The 19,573-nt window shown below is 31.5% G+C and overlaps 2 long non-coding RNA genes across 19 annotated transcripts; one reads left to right on the top strand and one right to left on the bottom strand.

Annotated features, from left to right (window-relative positions):
* The first annotated feature begins 5,809 nt into the window (after nucleotides 1-5,809).
* LOC140885382 (uncharacterized) lies at nucleotides 5,810-8,861 on the top strand. Its single transcript, XR_012150916.1, has 4 exons — nucleotides 5,810-7,263; nucleotides 7,538-7,606; nucleotides 7,785-7,849; nucleotides 8,519-8,861. It is a non-coding gene; the product is annotated as an uncharacterized lncRNA (long non-coding RNA).
* Nucleotides 8,862-8,864: 3 nt separating this feature from the next.
* On the bottom strand, nucleotides 8,865-18,553 carry LOC140885380 (uncharacterized). Of its 18 annotated transcripts, XR_012150913.1 has the most exons (12): nucleotides 18,334-18,553; nucleotides 17,897-17,989; nucleotides 17,715-17,780; nucleotides 16,872-16,924; nucleotides 12,023-12,111; nucleotides 11,890-11,938; nucleotides 11,617-11,698; nucleotides 10,799-10,850; nucleotides 10,628-10,680; nucleotides 10,452-10,502; nucleotides 9,483-9,628; nucleotides 9,053-9,296 (listed from the first exon to the last, which is right to left on the bottom strand). It is a non-coding gene; the product is annotated as an uncharacterized lncRNA (long non-coding RNA). The 18 variants fall into 18 exon arrangements; XR_012150910.1 differs by having other exon boundaries at nucleotides 10,628-10,850; XR_012150908.1 differs by having other exon boundaries at nucleotides 9,483-10,502.
* Nucleotides 18,554-19,573: the final 1,020 nt, after the last annotated feature.

Below are 19,573 nucleotides of genomic sequence, written 5' to 3'. Positions count from 1 at the left end.
GGTTTGATAGAAACTGGCTCACATGTTTTGCAATGGACGGATGATTTCCCTTGAATCTAGGCTAGTGTTCATTTCCTTTTTCAAATTGAATCACAAAATGGTACTCGTGAATACCATTAGACTCACTTTTTCATCTTAATGGACGGATACGTTACTTCTTCGAAATAGATTGAAAACATACTCCCCTTGTTCTTTCTATTTAATTTGTATGTTTGGAGGGCTTTGTGGCATTCCTTTTGATGGTGAAGATTCGGCCACATAGGGAACTGGCAAATGAGCAAAGATTCTTGGTAGGACCATATTTTCCCATAGTTGATTTCCACGTCCATTTGAAGAATTATAATACTTAAATCTTAATTGACTCAAGAAATCAGAAACAGATAATTGTAGATGAAACAAGATAAAATAAATCTGGTGAGTAGAGACAGCAGCAAAGGATGCTCAATGGGTCACCAAGACAGATAAAACCAGCAAGTATGAAATAAAAAGTAATTTTCTTTTTTCCAACGCTCAAAAAAAAATTTTCTCCTTATTTCTTTGTAACATAATTGAACAATGTTGTCCTCATGTAGTCTGCATTTAGCCATGTTTGACAAGAAGAAAGTCCGAAGAATGCCCACAAACCAAATCCAAAATGATAATAAAATAATTAATTGAAAACCACCCAAATAATAATTAAGATTTGTCAAAAGTGTTGTACAAACAAAGTACATAAAAGTGAAGGATAAACTCAAGACAATATGTTTACCACGCACATTTAGCTGCAAACAAACATGGATACCAAGTATAAGAACAAAAAAAGGGTGAGAAAAAACAAAAATCATTACCAATACCCTCTAAGGAGCGAATATAACCAGAAAAAAATTTAACCCTGAGCTCATTGATCTCGTTAAAAAAAATTAAATGATGAAAAATAAATAATTAAAATTTAAAAACAATATAACATTAATTTATAATCAATAAACACTTGCAAAATGTTTAATGATAACTATAAAATTACAAACTGACATAAAAATATAAACATTTAAGATATACGTTTCACATACGGTGACTTCGAAAAATCTCGATAATTGTAAAAAAAATATAAGTTTTTCACATAATATATAAATTTTCTCCTTATGTAGTTAAACCAATATCTTTACAATGACAAAAAAAAGTATATATATGTTTCAAGTAATAAAACAAAAACCATAAAAAAATTTACACGCGGGTCACTAAAAAAACACCTCATTTATTATAAAATAAGTGAATGAACTTTAAAATGCAAAACTTTCTATTTCTATTTTATAAATGAAACAAGTAATATTTATAAACCATACAAGTAAATTACTCAAAAACACATATTATTTACATTTTTCAATAAAAAAAATGCAAAATTTTCATAGAAAATTATAGAAACCAAACAAAATAATTTAAAAAATTATTAGAAAGTCACTTCATACTTCTTTTTAAGAAACCGACAAGTGCACACATAAATGAATTCAAGCAGTTAAAAAAATATAATTTAAAGATCAATCACTCAAATCCAATTAAAAATTGAAATTTTGGAGGAAACAAGAAGTAACATGAATATAAAAATTACGTGAAGAGATGTGCTTCATTTGCTTTTATTTTCTTTCAGAATATAAGCTGGACTAAATCTAAATAAATACATTTTGGACTGAATAAAAATGTAATCTGGCTATGATCATTTTTGGGCCTAAACCATTACATATATATTACTACTCATATCCAAAAAAATAATTTAAGATCGGGCTATGGCTCCGCCCATGCCTCTAAGGAGCTCCATCCACTTCAAATCCGAGGCCTACTTTTATGTCATTGCTTGACATACAACCAAAATGCAAGGAACCACAACAACATTAGCATATATTCAAGAAACTGGATCAATTTGCATGAAAACAACAAGATACAACAGCCTCATTCTCTTTAGTAATTTAGTATTTAGTATTTACTAACCAACTTTTTGCATTTAATAGACATCAGAAGACTTTGATAAAAAAGAGTCGGATGCATTGATCCCTTTGGCAGCAAAGGAATTCCGAGAGCTATCAAGTTTATAACACAAATAGAAATTAAAATCAGAAACAGAAAGAGATGCAGCAGGCACAAAACCGGAGAAAACGTCGACTTTTACAAAATAAAGGATGAAGTAACTTTAGCAACAAACTCAGAGAACGAAAAATACAAGATGCAATAAATAACGCGGTAAACTTAAATGTAGACATAACCAACAAGATCTTAGAACTGCAAACACAATAATCCAAAATTACCAATAACTTTTTTCCCAGGGCTTTCCACCAAAAATGCCCACCACACAATTGAGGAACAAAAAATCAATTGAAAGACGCATTGAATCAATATTATATATATTTAAAGCGTGAAAAAACACAAAAATTTTGATGACTCAAATGAATACAATAACAGCCTACAACCTTATTTTCAATTTTTCAAAGCAAGAAATGATGCCATATAGAATATATTTCGACTTCTTGATCGAGAGATCATATGACGCATCCAATATATATTATAGCCCAAAACTCAAGGTCTAACTTGACCAAAACTTGTTCCATTGCCGTCAAGTTACCGAATCAAACAAGCACTAGCAGTATGCAACAATGAATAATGACGACTCGAAACAAGTTAAAGAAATGGAAATACCATGATTGTCATGTTTAGAACAATGAAGATAAAAAAAAACATGCACTTGTAACACAAGAAAGTCAAAATCTGCTATGTTAATAAATGAGATCAGGAGGGAAATTAAGCCATTACACTGAACTTAATTCATATAATTCAATTCAATGGACAGGAGGGAAATTAAGCCATTACACTGAACTTAATTCATATAATTCAATTCAATGGACATTATACAAAAAAAAAATAAAATAAAATTAGTAAGAATAGACAAAGGAAATTGTGGTTAACCTTTAATGGAAATTGTTAAATAAAATTAGTGTATGTCATGTACAATATTTTTTTAAAAAAAAGAATATATCTATATATATATTCTAACTAATAAATTAAATCAATTGACCATACACGTTTTCCTGCTCAAATAAAATGAATTAATCGATCTTGTTTAACTGGAAATAGTGAAACAAGTTGATCGCACCACTTGGGCTAATGAGATGCATGGTAAATTTGATCTGATCAAAACAATTAGTAGATGCCACACTTGTGTTCGATATGATGTATACAATTATGCACTTGTGTAATATCATGTGATATATACATACATGACATGGTTAACTTGAGCGAGAATTAATATATTCTCTCTTGAACCAAAATTCAATTTCATAGTCATGTGTCACTGTATATGACTGATCATTTTTAACTTTATCAAAAGTTATTAAATATGATATTAAATTTTAATTGTCTCCCTATAATGTCAAAATTATTTTTGAAATTCTGAAATGGGGGAGAATTATGTACGTCCTGCATATATATATATTACATTTTGAAAATGTCCGTCATCCGCTTCTCATTTCTCGTAACTATGTATATGCTCGCATTATAAGATTATTATTTGAATAATGCTAAATGTATTGGGGGTGTAATAACTGGTCATCCTAATAATTGAAAAGTAGTGTTAATTTGGGCTATTACGTACAATTAAAAGATTTAAATTGTTTAATTAACTGAAGTTATAACTTTTGATAAAATTAAAAACGATCGGTCCTACACATGCAGTGGTTATGAAATTGAATTTTGGTTCAAGAGAATTAATTTTCGCTCAAGTTAACAAAGTCAATTGTCATGTATATATATATATATCAAACGATATTACACAAGTGCGTAACCATCTTATTAATCCAAGTGGTGCGATCAACTTGTTTCACTATTTCTACTTGAACAATACCAATTAATTAATTTTATTTGAGCAGGAAAACGTGTATAGTCAATTAATTTTATTAGTTAGAATCAAAATTATATAATATAATTAAATCGTTTTCTTTAGTTTTTTTTTTTTTTTTTGTTATACACAAGTGAAGATATTCTATGGTCCCAAAATTAACTAATAATTCTGATATCCTAGAAAATTGATATCGTATCTTCAACTTCAACGTTTACAAAAGTCAGTCTTTCGTTTTCTTTTAAACTTTAATGTATGGAACCAACTGAGCATGCCAAGATTACAAAATAATTTATGGTTTTTAACAGTTTTAGATAGAAGAAAGGTTAGCAAATTAGTTGAAAGCCCAAAACTGAACAAAAATAAAATGGAGCAATTAAAAGTGGTCAACCTCCATTAATTTTACTTACCACGTTAAATGCATGTGGATAATATTTCATAAATAAAAAATAATTTAGTTTTAGGTAAATAAAACAAGGTCGTGATCTCTCAATTTGTGGTCTTTTTTTTTTTTTTTTTTTGGTGACAGGGGGATCGCAGCCGATATTTTCGGTACACACCGAGTAAACCTCCGGACTAACGCAATGACCTGCAAACTACGTTAACCGGGTAAACCATATTAAGCAAGCCCTGTATGACAGACTAGTCCAAAAAAGTGTTGCTAGCGGGAATCGAACTTTTGACCTCTGGCCAAAAGTTCATCTACTCCACCAACTTGGACACCAATTTGTGATCAATTTATTTTGTTCATTTATATCTGTAAATGCATGCCCTTTAATTTGTTTCTTAGTTTTTGGGGGCATTCAAAGCTAACTTTATTGCATCTATTTCTACCTTGAGTACGTGTGTCTGTATTATATTTTTGGTACTATTCCATTTTCTCTAAGAGGGTCTAGAATTAAGCTTTGCAATTTCTTCGAAGCGGCCCCACTTCTCTCTCACAGAGGTGATTCTATGTTGAATTTCATCAGAATCATTAAAAAGCTATAAGTTTATCCTCAACATTCACTGTTTGTAATATAAATAGAATAGGGATAACCCCCACAGTGATCTACCAAACCAGTGCGATTAAGTTGTTCCATTGAACCTAGATCTTGGGATCTCCAGTCAACATAGGTTGGGTTTTTCTTCGCACCAATTTATTCCATAGGCTTCAGTCCCATTTTTTTTTGAAGATTTTTCAACTAACTCTCTGTTTAACCCTTTGGTTAACGGATCCGCTATATTATCCTTTGATTTTACATAATCAATAGAGATAACTCCAGTTGAGAGTAGTTGTACGTCTAATGGTATTGTGTCTATGACGTATATGTCTTGACTTTCCATTATACATCTTGCATTGTGCCCTTCCAATCGCAGATTGGCTATCACAATGAATGCAAATAGCCCGTACAGGTTTCACCCATCCTGGAACATCTTCTAAGAATAGACGCAACCATTCAGCCTCTTCAGCACACTTATCAAGTGCTATAAATTCAGATTCCATCATGGATCTGACTATTACAGTTTGTTTAGAAGATTTTCCAAGCAATTGCTGCATCTCCAAAAATGAATACAAATCCACTTGTAGATTTTGAATTTTTCATATAAGATATCCAGTTTGCATAACTGTATACACTAAAAAAAAACACTTATTAACAACACTTAAACAACAACAATTTTATCTAAAAACTGTTGTATTTTACCCTATAACAACAATTTTAATTTAAACTGTTGTCTGTGGGCGTTTTTCTAATTAAAAAGACAACAATTTTTGAAAAAAATGTTGTATTTTGGTGATATATGTTGTCTATGAGCTGGTTTTGAAGAGATACGACAATAGTTTTAACAACATTGCTTTAAAAAATATTGTCTTTTAATCTTTATTGTTTTTTTTTTTAAAAAATTACTATACACACGTTTTGTGAAAGATTTTAAAAAAAATTACTACATACACGTTTTGTGAAAGGAAAGGAAAAGAGGAGAAACACTTTCCCCAACACCCAACTTTCATTCTCGCCTCTCTCAAACCCTAATCTTTGAATGTTAATGTCTCCTCCGTCCGCCACCGGAATTTCGAAGGGTTCGAGGGGTTTTGTTTATGAGCTCAGTAGCTTCGATTTGAACCATAAGTCACCATTTTTTATGCTCATTTATGCCAGAACCGATCCCTATCCAGACTTGCTATTGTGCGCATCTTCACCGGCTATTTTCAGCGTCGATTTCTAGACGATTATCAGCTTTCTAGGTTCGGTTCAAAGCTTAAGTTCGTATTTGAGTCATTACCATTAATTTCTTCTCCTTTCAGCCGCGATTTCAGTTTCTCTGGCTAGCTGCTGCCACTCAAACACAGTGGAATAGGTGCTATTCGCCTTTCACTCTGGTCTAGCTCCGATTCTTGAAGGTTTTAGGCCAGTTACAGATCGGTTCCAGCCTCTGTTCTCGACTATAGTAGGCTGCCTGTAAGTAAGAAAATGGTCACTCAATTAATTTTGAATTTGTCGCTTTTATCTAGCTATATTGATTATTGGATTGTTGTAGGTTCAATCTCTGGACGAGTTCAAGGTATATTTGTTATTGAAATTCCAATTGATTGTTTACGTGCGCATCTTGTTTTTAGCTTGATTCTAAAGATTTTAAATCTCCATTATAGCCTGTTTTGGAGCCCCTAAGCTTGAGATTTATTACAAAGTATGAAATGAATTGTATTGAATTGAACGATGAATCAGTTTCATCTAAAGAGTTTTATACAAGAGCTTTTAATTACTTATTTAACCAACTAACTACTCAACTTATTCTAAGTATGATTATAACTAAAAATATGAATTTGAGTTTTAATAAGATTACAGTAATGATACCGATATTTGTCCTGCTGCCAAATTCCCTATAGTGTAAGTTTTGAGTTCTTTGGGTGTGATCTATTTTTGTATGGAGAACACAAACATTTTAGTTTTGGTTTGGTTCACCAGCTTCTCTGTTCTCCAACATTTTTTTTGTATCCATAAGGACTTGGAAAGTTTTCTGCAACCATTTCAAGTTTCAAATAGTTACCTCTTTGGCTCTTTAATGAACACTAAACGGTTTATTGGGGATGGGAATAACGGAGTTTTGAAGCTGGCTAGGATAAACACCGGCGCTTTAGTTCCAAGTGGGTGGACTTGTACCTGTTCATGTTTCTTTGTTTATTCATGATATTGATGGGATGCCTTAGATTTTCATTTCTTTGTTTATATGTTTATTTATGTATTTTTGTATTTTATCTTGATGCGTGGAAACTGGAAAGGCACTGTAAGTTAAAAATTTCAGTGTATTATACTATCGTTAACGTGTTGCGTACTTGGAACATGGCACATGGCTTTCCTTTGCAGGAACTATTGTCTAGGCACAAGTCAGTAGTTGCTGAATTTCTTGCTAAAAATTATGATTGGGTAAGTGATGTACTCGGTAAACTCCACGTCGTCAATAAGCATACTGAGCAATGTCTTCATTATGTGTTAGATTTTACCTGTGACTACGATAATATAGAACTCATCCTCTTTCTAAAATGGCCATAGAAAATTCTAAATTTTTCTGGTAGAGATCTGTAATTCATTAATTCACATGTGTTACCATCAAGTTACTGTATTCTAGCTCTGCAAATTAATCTATTTTGTTTCCCTTGTGTGCTCAACTTTTTAATCTGCTAGATATGCCTGTCTGTAGTTCTTTGCAGAGTATAATAGTGAGCTGCTCGAGTCTTCCAACTATATCACTAGAAGTCAACCAATCAAGGTATTGCTCAATCATTCTTTACTTTATGTTACATAGTTTTGGATTGCTCTGATATGCACATGTCCTGCTAACATCCCTTCCTTAAAGGACAAAAATAGAACAATAGTCAATTTTGCGGACTCATGATGTTAGCGCGTGTCTTCCTGTTGAACTGTGATCTTTGTGATGTCATTTTCAGCTGCTGGGAGATTTCTTGCTAGATCGTTCAAATTTTGCTGTGATTCTGCGGCTTCAAGCTTTTAAGTAAGTTTTATGTGTTTTCATATTTCATGTAGAAATTTGGTAGCTATGGATTCAACGGCAGAATTATTAATCGAACAAATTGATTTGCTAGTTGTGTAAATATTATTAGAGAACTAATGAATTAGACGTGACTTGCATGAACATTTAAAGCCATTAATTAAGTTTATGCTGAATTGAAGAAAATGAGAACTGAAATGCCTGGGTGTGGATCAATGAATATTTGATTGAGAATAAAACCTGAAGTGGTTTAACACTATGGAAATTATGATTTTAAGATTAATTTCCATTCGAGCTAAATGCCACAATGATTGACAGTATTATAACTAACTTGGTAATCAAGGTTTGAGTTAATTAATTGAGTTTGACTAATGAAGTTGACGTGAATTGGAAAGATTGATTAGTGGAATAAATTAATAAATTTCAATACATTGCTATAGCTAGATTTTAACTGGCTTCGAGTTTTATAGACTTGATTTGTCAAAGAGTAGGATGTCCGCATGAATTTTTATTGATTTGAGTTTTCAGATTTGGTTTGGGATTTTCGAAAATTCCAGCTTGTTTGCCACAATGAATTTTTGTTGATTTGAGTCACTGTCTGTGGCATACTGACAAAAATTTCAGCATTTTCGAATAAAAAAGACTAAAATTGTCAAAAATTGAAACATGCAGGACGCAAATTAAAATATAAAAACATGTAAGACCGAAATCGCAAAGTGACGAAGATAAAAGACCAAAATTATTGTTTTTCCCTCGGTAAATTTTCCAAGGAAGTCCACGTGGAAGTGAGGGGAAATTGCCAAGTCCTTGCGACTCGGTCTTGACTCCGGAGTCTCTTGACCCTATGAGGGGATACGGGATACCTTCGTGCTACCTAATTTATTTTTTTATTTTTTTATTTTCATGGAATGCAATATGTGTTTCTATATACTAGGTAGGGCCACCTCAATGAATTGAGGTGTTTACCCAGATTTACAGTACTATAATATTAAGGAAATCAAAGAAAAATTAATAAAACAAAGATATGTCCATAAAACTTCCAATTTATAAACGTCAGAGATTCATGTATTGTGGCACATTAGTATGTATAATTTCTCTCTTTGTTTCTGAAAATATAAACAAAACCAAATTCCAATAAGCAAAACTTCAACAAAAGCAATATCCATGCAAGAATTTGAAGATTGGCCAGTACATTTTAACACTTACATTACAAGCCAAAATGAAACCAACAGCCAACTGGAGCTGATCCTGCAAGGTCACAGCATTACTTGTACATCATACTCGTGGGATATCGCAAGAGGAATTTCCTTTGAAACAGGCCTGTGTTTAGATCAGAGCTCTAAGTTAACGGTTCTTGTCCCCCAAAGGACTAGACATATGTGTACTTGGTGTATGTCGAACTGGTTTCGCAGTTCCATGCCAAGACATTTATCAACAAGTATCCATTCGACTAAGGAAAACAAATGACCAAGGTAGCCTTGGGTATAATGAAATATCAAAAAAAATTTGGAAGGAATAAATCAATATTGTTTCAGACCATGTTTGATTCACTTTGATTTTTAGGCATGCTGCAGTGCTGCTGTTGTATCTTGATTAGAATGGAGGAAAATATATATAAGAGCAGATAGAATCTTACCATTTGGCTGGAAATCGCGTTCAAAGAACTGCTCACCGGTTTATGGCCAGATTTCGTAGTTCGACCGATCAATGGCAATGAATGAAACGTATGATTCGGTGGGGTGTGGGAAATTGTAAGTTTGATGCAACTGCAAGCACACAAGCCTGAGAACAGAAAAAACATGCTATTTATAAATGCTCAAAGATGAATTATGCAATGAAAAAATAATAGTAGTGAAGGAGGAAAAAAAAAGGAAATATGCTACTTATTCATTATAGTAGAGAAACCTGAGAACAGAAAAACATGCCACTTTTTCATTAAGTAGTGATGGAGAAGAAACAAGAAAATATGTGGTGATTCTTTACCCGATCATGAAAAATATTAAGGGACAAAATTAAATATTACAATACTAAATTGAGTGTTATCGAATGGAAATTGGGCTACTCAAGTTATTGTTCAAGTGTGGCTCAAGCCCGAGCTTTGAGCACGCGTTGTTTACAACTGACAGCTAATTTTGAGACCAAACTGTGTAGTGAACTTCTATTTCCTAACTACTGTTGAGCTTCTGTTTCTAGAGCTCAAGTTTCTTTTTAAATGCATGGAAAAAACTTGAATTTGAATACCCAGATAAATAATAGATTTAGCCAAGAACATAAGACTGATTCAACTCGAACTGTACATGCATTCTAACACCCAACTAATATTAGCAGCAACGATGTAGGTGACCATGACACATGAAAAAATGGGGTACTTTCATGAGATATGGCTGAAAGTTCATTAAGAAAGCTGATTTCTATGGTCAATTTTGTGGAAAACGACAAAAATTTCCCATAAAGAGTTGACAAAACTTTACGCTTGGGCGACCGACTTTGAAAATGCTCCAGAACCAGTATCAACGTTCCGAGCCACAATGGTAGAATTGATTCCAAAAATTTTTGGTTCGTCTTTCAGAAAATAAATTTGTCGTTCGAGAATCAGTCCACCTACAATATCATCTTCTAAGCTTAGTTTCTCAGATTCTCTAGGCTGCTCCAGTTCCTGTATGTGGAACAAGAATGTCATTATATGACAGGTAAAACGTCAAATTTTTTCTCGTAGTTGTGACAGAATATTCTTCATATCAATCAGCATATCTGTACACCAAGCCAGTATATTCTTCATACCCATTAATTTCAACTCGATTATATAGCCATTGAAATTCTGTGAGAAAACAAGTCTAAATATAGTATTTAGTACACAAATATTAGCAAGTTGAAATCAAATAAAACTACAATCCTACCACGCTACCATGAACAATACTTCAATAGATACGCAGGTTATAGGCATTAGTTTACCTGAAGTAAGGTGTTCCATGAAAATAATTCTACTGCCAACCCATGGTATGATCTATCAGAAAATTGAGTATTTAGTTTAGTCGTATGATTCTCAATTTGGGTGCAAGAGGTCTTCAGTTCAAATCTCGGAATGCCTTAGCTCAACGTAGAATGCACAAATTAACTTTCAAATAAGATGATCAGCTTGTATTTTCATAATCTTCAAGATACTATATTTTCAGCTATGGTAGATATTTACATTAATCTGTTGCACACCCAGGCTTATGGTATCTGTTTGATTTTAAATTTACTAATTTCCATAAATTTATAGATTTTTTTGTCTCTCAAGATTCTTTTTATCATTGACCAAGTAATGCACTGCTGTGATGGCACTTGGTCAATGTCAACGGAATCTAATTAGTTATTACCCAAGGGAAAATTTCCAAATATCGTTGATCTTTCATTCTTTGTACTATACATATAGTAGTACTAAAATAAGGAGAGTTAATAACTTGAATTACTTCAACCCAAATAAGAAAATGTCTTGAATATTTGGATTACTATAAAGTTAAAAATTATATTTACTTGTAATTTAGGTTAGAATATTATGACATTAGTAGTTTGTTTCTTATTAATCATATTGGTAATCAATTAAGGAATATTTTTTGGTGACACTTGAGGTTTTTTTTGGGTGATATTCTTTATCTAATCCAGTTAGGTAGCGATCATAATAAATATATATTTCAGAAGTAATAGTTAGAAACAAACATAAATATTTTTAAAATAGTAAGAATTAATTTTAAAAGCTGTACAATGACATAATAAAGGTTTTCTATTACCATAAATTTAACTCCTCAGCTGGTTGTATTGGAGAATCAAATAGAATTATACTATTTGGTATCGTTCTCCCGATGGACAACCCTATAATAATATGTTTTTTATGAGAAAAGTTGCATATATTAAAATATAATAATATCATTCAATTTATGTTCAGTTTCCTTTACATAATAAAGAAAGAAGGAAAAATATTTGACCGTAGAAAGTATTAACTGAAAGTTTTGTTCCTAAAATTACAGGCATGTTATAAACATTTTCGGTCAAATAAGGCATACCTTACTTTGTAGGAATTCTTCCCATAATGTAAATATCAAAAGCCTACACCTGTATCCACATAAAAATTCGATATAATTGGAGAGACTTTGGAGTGTATAACAAAATAGTATGTTCTGCAATAAAATGGCTTACTTTTCATTGACAATCACGAAATCTTGCAAATTTCTTTTAGTTTTTTCAACAAATCATGGTGGGAACACGCATAACAGCACAGAGCAAATCTGGAGGAAAAATAAAGCTCAGGAATAAAATAAACAACAACGGTACATATTTTAATTACAAAGAGATAAGAAGATTTGGAGAAGAGCTTGGCTTATTTATATATTTGTCATATCTGCCAAGTGTGGAAACTATTTAACAGGATCTTAAATATAAAAGTATAATAAATGGAAAGAGAATAAGACAAGGATTTACCTGTATTAATGAGCACTCGCAGCTTTCAGAACGTCGTGATATACAACATTCTTTGTATAGTTAGTACTTTGGATTAATGGTGTTGATGGTCTAATAAGAACTTTTAATTGATCTATACTTTTCGCTCTTGACAATGTAACATAAAGTTGGCCATGTGAGAAAACAGGTTCTTTCAAATAGACACCAACAAAATCTAAAGTTTGTCCTTGTGCTTTGTTAATTGTCATTGCATAACATAACCGTACTGGAAATTGTTTTCTTTTAAATGGAATAGATGAGAAATTATCATGTGGAGATTCTAATGTTATACGAGGAATAAATACAGGTTTTCTTGCATGGACGCCAACTGAAATTTCAGCGTAAATAATATTCGCATTAAAACCTTTGCAAAGTAGCCGTGTACCATTAAAAAGTCCTTCAGTAGGATTAATGTTTCTTAGTAATATGATTGGTGCATTTATTTTCAAAGTTAGTTTATGAGGAGGAAGTCCTTGAGGAGTTAAAGAATGAAACAATTCTTCTTGATCTGGTACAACACAACTACTTGTGTTTTCATCACAACTAAAATATGTGGTCTTTTCGCCAGGAAATCGATTAATTAGGAACATTGTTTATTTCGTGAACAAACTCATTTCTTGTGGTAAGTATGGCTCGATTAACAAATAAAGAGAAATCCAAACTGCAATCGTCAATATTTGGAAATACCATGTCTACTAATGTATTCAAAGATGTTATATCATCTGTAAATGGAATGTTTGCTATAGCAGGTATTTGAATTTCATCTTTTTTATTAGTATCTTCAACTCCATCACCAATTTTCAGCAAGTAAGTGGAGAAATTCTGATCGAGTATTGCTCGCATATTTTGCTTAAGGTTTATTTTATCAAATTGGTTCCATAAAGGTGACATGACAATCGAAGAATCAATAATATCATCTTTAGTACCTTTGAGAATTACTGGTAAAGTTTGACGAAAATCTCCACCAAATACAATAATTTTACCACCAAATATTATGTTCGAATTCATTATATCTCTCAACGTTTCGTCCAATTTTTCAATAATACTACGTTTAGCCATTGTAGCTTCATCCCAAATAATTAATTTTGCGAGCTTAATTAGATGAGCTAATGTGCTTTGTTTACTGATGCTACAAGGTTTGGAATCATGTTTATCTAAAGGAATTTTAAATCTTGAATGAGAAGTACGTCCTCCTGGAAGTAAAGATGCTACCACTCCTGAAGTGGCTGTAGCAAGTGCTATATGACCGGCTGAGCGAATTGTAGCAAGAAATGCTTTATATAAAAATGTTTTGCCAGTACCTCTAGGACAATTGACAAAGAATACATTTGGCAAATTATTGTTGACATGATATAATATTCGATTGTAAGCAAATTTTTGTTCTTCATTTAATTGATTGACGGCCAAAAGATCTTCATCAGGTATAATTATATCCCGTTCAGTTTGTAATTCTTTTGTTAAATTATGATGAGAACTTATAATCACATCATCGTTCACAAAGAAAAATTCCTCCAATCTTTTTCCCATCGAGTAAAGATAATAAGCAAGAATTTTTAAAACTTTATGTTTAATTATACAAGGAATAAGAGTTGTGTCCTGCTCAAAATCTTGCGATAAGAAAGATTCAAACTTCGACCACAATTGTTTTGGATTTTTAGGATTACAGTAAACAAGGACTGTTGCAAATAATTGTCGTAAAGCAGCAGGCATCAGATAAGCAGCGGCTTCTTGGATACACAACTCAGCAGTACTATCATTTTCCATTAATCCTAACATTTGTGCAGCTTCTCTAAATGTAGTAAATGATTTCTCATTGATTGTTCGCAATTCTCTGAAGGAAGTTGGTTTTCTAATGTGCATTAGCAACAATTTGAGATAAAACTTCTCACCGTCTGATGGGTGGTAACTAAAAATTCGACCTATGACTTCATGTTTTTTACGTGGTTCCCATTCTTTTGATTCATTGTGCCAGGTAAAGTGTTCAGGAAATTCGATATATAAGCAATTCATTTTTTTTTGCATATTCATTGTATTTGTTCATGTAGAAAAAATGTGTTAGCATCGTTTTTCTAATTGTAGGGTTGTTAGCAATGTTGCATAGTGATTGATTAGCATGGAAAGTTACTAATTGCTCATTCTCTAAATGAATTGGTAAACATATTACAGATGGATGCACAAAATTGAGATCAAATTTGAAAATTCGCCAAATTGCTTCAAGTGGTGAAATCCATCTTGCACTTTGGAAATTTTTTATTTCATCAAGTATGAAGTCTCCTTTATCTGCAACTAATGTATATAAAATCTTGTCATGTCCTTTATAAATATATTTATATATATTTTTTATAGCTTGAATTGTTGAACATATTTCAACATTAATGTGACAATTAAATTTAGCCAAAAGATATCGATTATAAGGCACAATCCACCGATTATCAAGCTGAAAACCCCTAATGGTAACAACATGATTATTGTTTTGACGCCGATATATTGGATATGAGTTTGTTCCATATTTAGTATTTTCTGAGAATTCTTTAGGGTAATTGAATTTACAGGAACCTTTTTTTATACAAGGACATGTAGGATTAAGTAAACCACAAGGTCCATGCATCATATGTTTAATTACCAACGAAAATAAGTATGGATCAGTATGTGGATTAGGTAATTCTGCACAAACAATTCTATCAAATGCTTCAGGGTGAAACATTTTTGATGCATGGTTTAAAATAAGCAAGAAATGAGAATGTGGTAAACCTCTTTTTTGGAATTCTATTACATAAGTGTAAGCAATAACATGGCCGAAAATGTCATTCTTGAACAATTCATTTTTTAAGACTTGAAGCTTCGCACAAAATATCCTTGCAATTAAATCAGGTCTATTTTGTATTTCATCAGAAGGTAAACACAAAGCTTTCATTTCTGACCAATTTGGATTTGAAGTTATTGTTAAAAAAATATCAGGCTTTCCATAACGTTGAACTAAAGTTATAGCATCCATATACCTTTTACGCATATCTCTAGGTCCTCCGATAAATGATGAAGGTAATATTATGCGTTTTCCAACATCAATACCCATTTGACACCCTTGTGTAATACCATCCATTAAACCTTTGTATACTTCGTTTCGCAACCGATTTTGCATGTCCTTAGTTTTGAAAAAGTCTAATCTCGATGTTTCAATTTTTATGTATATATCTACTATATATTGTTGCAAAAGCCTACCAATATGCAGTAAGAAAGATTTATCATTCTCTCTTATTTGTAGCTTATAACAATAATACTCACGACATGACACCGTTGACCTTTTGTTTTTATTCTTCTCGAAATCTTCAGTGTGTGAGAAGTAATTTTCATTTGCGGGATTTCGGATGTCATAGATAGTTTGACCACCACATGTTGGTGTAGGAATCATTGTTTTTTGTCTTTGATTTAATTTTTCAATTTGTCGATGCCAACCAGGTTCTCCATTTGAAAATATAAGAGGATATTGCATAGGATCATAACAAGCAAAGTAATGTTTAATTATCTGAGGATGACTGTCTTTTGGATAAACTTGTATTTGTTGACTTGTATATTGCTCGTTTTCGTTAGATTCTAGCCATATTCCAGCAATTTGAGACACAGTGGGCTTATTAAAGACACGCTGGTCAATGTTAGGATCAGCTTGTAAAACAATTTTATATTCGTGTAGGTTTTGAATACTATTGAGACTCCGGAAGAAATTTGCATATGGATTTATTGTTAAAATATGAGTTAATTTATCTACAAGAGTTTCCTTGAATTTTGAACTAATACTCATTCGATTGAAGATCTCATGTTCGGTATCAAAAAAATACATTTGAAGATTTTTAGGCTTTTCGTTATTTGATGGTCTTAATTGATCCATGAAATGATAAACTTGACCTTGTACACGAAAAGTATAAATTCCAGCATTTCTTGTAGCTAAAGATTGTCACAATGTACACCGATTGATGTAAATGCAAACATGTTATTGTAACTACGAACACAATTATTAAATTCTTTAGCATCTTCACCATTCCCAAGATACAACTGTACTAACTCAACAGGCATTTCTGTGGGTAAAAGATTTATTTCTCCTAGTGAACAACAAAACATTGGTGGTTCTAGATAAATACGTTTTGCTCCACAAAATTCACAGTTTTGTACATTAGGTAATGAATCTGGGCAGCTAACTATATAGCTTAATGGGTCAACCTCAACATTTTCATTGTCAATGGTATTTAGGATTGCTATTTGCCTTTGTTCTTTTCGTCGCATATTTTTTGCCAATCTACGGTTTTTTAAGCAAGCATATTTCCTTTTCTGAGATTTCATTAGTTTATTAGCGTCTAAGACATGCCCTTCTCCACTTTCTGACATTATCACCAATTTCAAGTATGAAACTAAACAAGGTAAAATAGCAAAGCCTAAATATTCGCAAGTTTAATCTTGGTGAAAAAAGCTGAATAAAACACACTATGGTATAGAAATAAGTGTAGTAGTTGAGTACTTGTTAAAGGTAAAGAAAAAGGTAAAGGATAAAACAGTGTACCTAAATATTCGTCAGTTTAATCTTCTTCGAAGCTACACATCAGCACTTTAAATCTGTTATTTTAATAGAAAGGCAAAAGTAAAAATCACAAGTGTAATTCGTGGGTCCATGAAGCAAAAATGAACATACTGATATGATGCCTCATGTTTTTAATTTATAATTTTAAAATTTTAACATAATTTTTTTTTGTATATATTTGTTCGGGAAGTTATAAATCAAATTCTTATTCGCATTAATGATACATTATTTTTAAAAATTTTCAATGGGTTGCTATAAATATTTATCGCATATTGAATATTCTTTGAGGATTGCTAACATATACATTATACACTAATAGTATTTGGAAATTATCTATTTCATATATAACCAACATTTTGAAAAAAATTCCGTTGATTGTTGGGGTTAATGGAGAACATAGAGGAGACAAATGAATCAAAAGCATAAACGTAACAAATTAACTCAATACCCAAGCTTTATATTTATTACAGAACATATCTAAGTTCACAAAACTATAAAGACAATCTTAAAACCTCCATTCAAAAATCATATGAATCAGCAAAAACCACATGAAAAAAATTCTTATTATAACCAAAAATATTGATTTTTTCTTTCATCTCTCGGCTAAAAAAAGTCATTCTATTTTCCAATCTTCATCTCTGACTATTCATTTTCTTTTCCAGTGTAAGTCAAAGAAAACATTAATCTAAGAAAATAGATCGTAACAAACAGCAAACAATTCACTGGATGCTATTCGAAAGATTCCAAGCTAAAGAAATTGTAAACAATTAAAGAAATTGCAAAAGATGAGAAAATGTGAAAACAGATACAGAATAAGTTAATTACCTGTCTTATAAGTTGATCACCTATCTTATGAGCCGCTTCCTTTTTTACGAGTTTTTTCTCTTGCAGCTGTGGAAAAATTAGACGTTATATAATTTGAAAACAAACAAGAAGAAGAACACGTTTGCTAGTTAGAACAGAAACCGATGCATCTTCAAACAGGGAAAAAGGCTACAAGAACAAACCCGTATGAAAAGTTAGAAGTCCAAACCAGATACCACAAAACAAAAAAATATCGCATGATACAGGACGTTGAACACCTGGTTAATGCTAAACACCTGTTAAAAAAAACACACATCTTAAATCAGTAAAAATATTTATGTATAACATTGTCTTTGTAAGCATAAGATCTTTTCTAGGAAAAAAAAAACGCATCTTTAAAAACCAAAAAACAACACATCTATGTGAAAATATTTATGTAAAACATCCTCCAAGTGTTTGATATTTTTCGAACAGACAAAATCTCAGATCTCGAAAAAAAAACGCGTATGAAAATAGACAAATAAATAAGAAGACGACGCAATAAAAACTTAGATGTAGAAAAAAAATTACAGATCTATATGTAAAAGCAATACTGAGAGATTTATGTCATTTGGGTAAAAAAAAATCGATGAGAACAAACCTACAAGAAGATTTGCAATCCCAAGCAGAAAGTAAAAGCTGTATACGTGAGCAGAGAAAGATGAAAGAATGATAGATGATTTACGAAAGAAAAGGCAACGAAATGCGACAACCGGAAGAAACGGTAATCACCGTTTCCCTCTACCACTCTTCCTTCGACGTGTTTGTTCCGTTGGCGGTGGCTATCGAAAATCATAGACGCGTGTTTTTGTTTTAACCTGCCAAGGGCAAGTAACTGGCCCATTTTGAGTTATTCGTGCTTTTAGAATAGTATATATATATATCCTTTTATTGTCAATTGATTAATATGGTGTAGCTCTAACCTATGAGTAGCAAGGAAACACCCTCAATTATGTTCGTCTTTATTATACTACTAATGCTTCGACGTATATGTTGCGTGGTTGTATATTTTTAAAATTAATTTAATTTATATTAAAATATGTGTAATTTAATGATTATAAAAATAATTAGAAGTCATATTGCAATTAAAATTGGTGAGAGTCAAACCGTAAATATCGAAACAACGACACACTTTGTGAGCTTGTACATCAATTTTTAAAAATTATTTTATTTGTATTAAAACAGGATTAATTTAATAATTATAAAAAATGATTAGGAATCATATTGAAAATAGGGGTAATTTCATAATTAATAAATTAATTAGGGGTCATATTACAATTACAATTGATACGAGTCAAAAGATAAATATCAAAATAATGACACACGCATTGCGTACTTGTATATGTTTTTTTTTAAAAATAATTTATATTAAAATAAGATTTATTTCATAATCATAAAAAAAATTAGGGGTAATGCTGCAATTAAAATTGTCAAAGATAAATAATAAATATCAAAACAAATAAGAATGACGTGCAAATAAGAAACAACCATACAACATACCATTATTGACTTTATTCTCCCCATCTTTAAAAAATAGTATAGATTACTCTAGATTAAGAGAGTGTTTGGATGAGCTCATAAGGTCTTCAAATCTGTTTGATAAATTTTTTTCAAACAAGCTATTTTTAAAATAAGTAAGGTCCCTCTTATTTTTTTTTGAAAATATTTTTTTATATTTAATTTTTTATATTATCCTTATATATATTCTATATATATTATAAAAGATGAGTATGTCAGAGTAACTATCTTGTTTACACCAAAATAATTTATTTCAAAATTACCCTTTTCTAACAATTATATTACTAAAAACTTTCCACTAACTCCATGATTTGCTTTAAAAA

This window comes from Henckelia pumila, chromosome 2 (genome assembly GCF_033568475.1).
Source record: "Henckelia pumila isolate YLH828 chromosome 2, ASM3356847v2, whole genome shotgun sequence".
NCBI classification, from domain to species: Eukaryota; Viridiplantae; Streptophyta; class Magnoliopsida; order Lamiales; family Gesneriaceae; genus Henckelia; species Henckelia pumila.
This window is presented reverse-complemented; position numbering and strand designations above follow the sequence as displayed.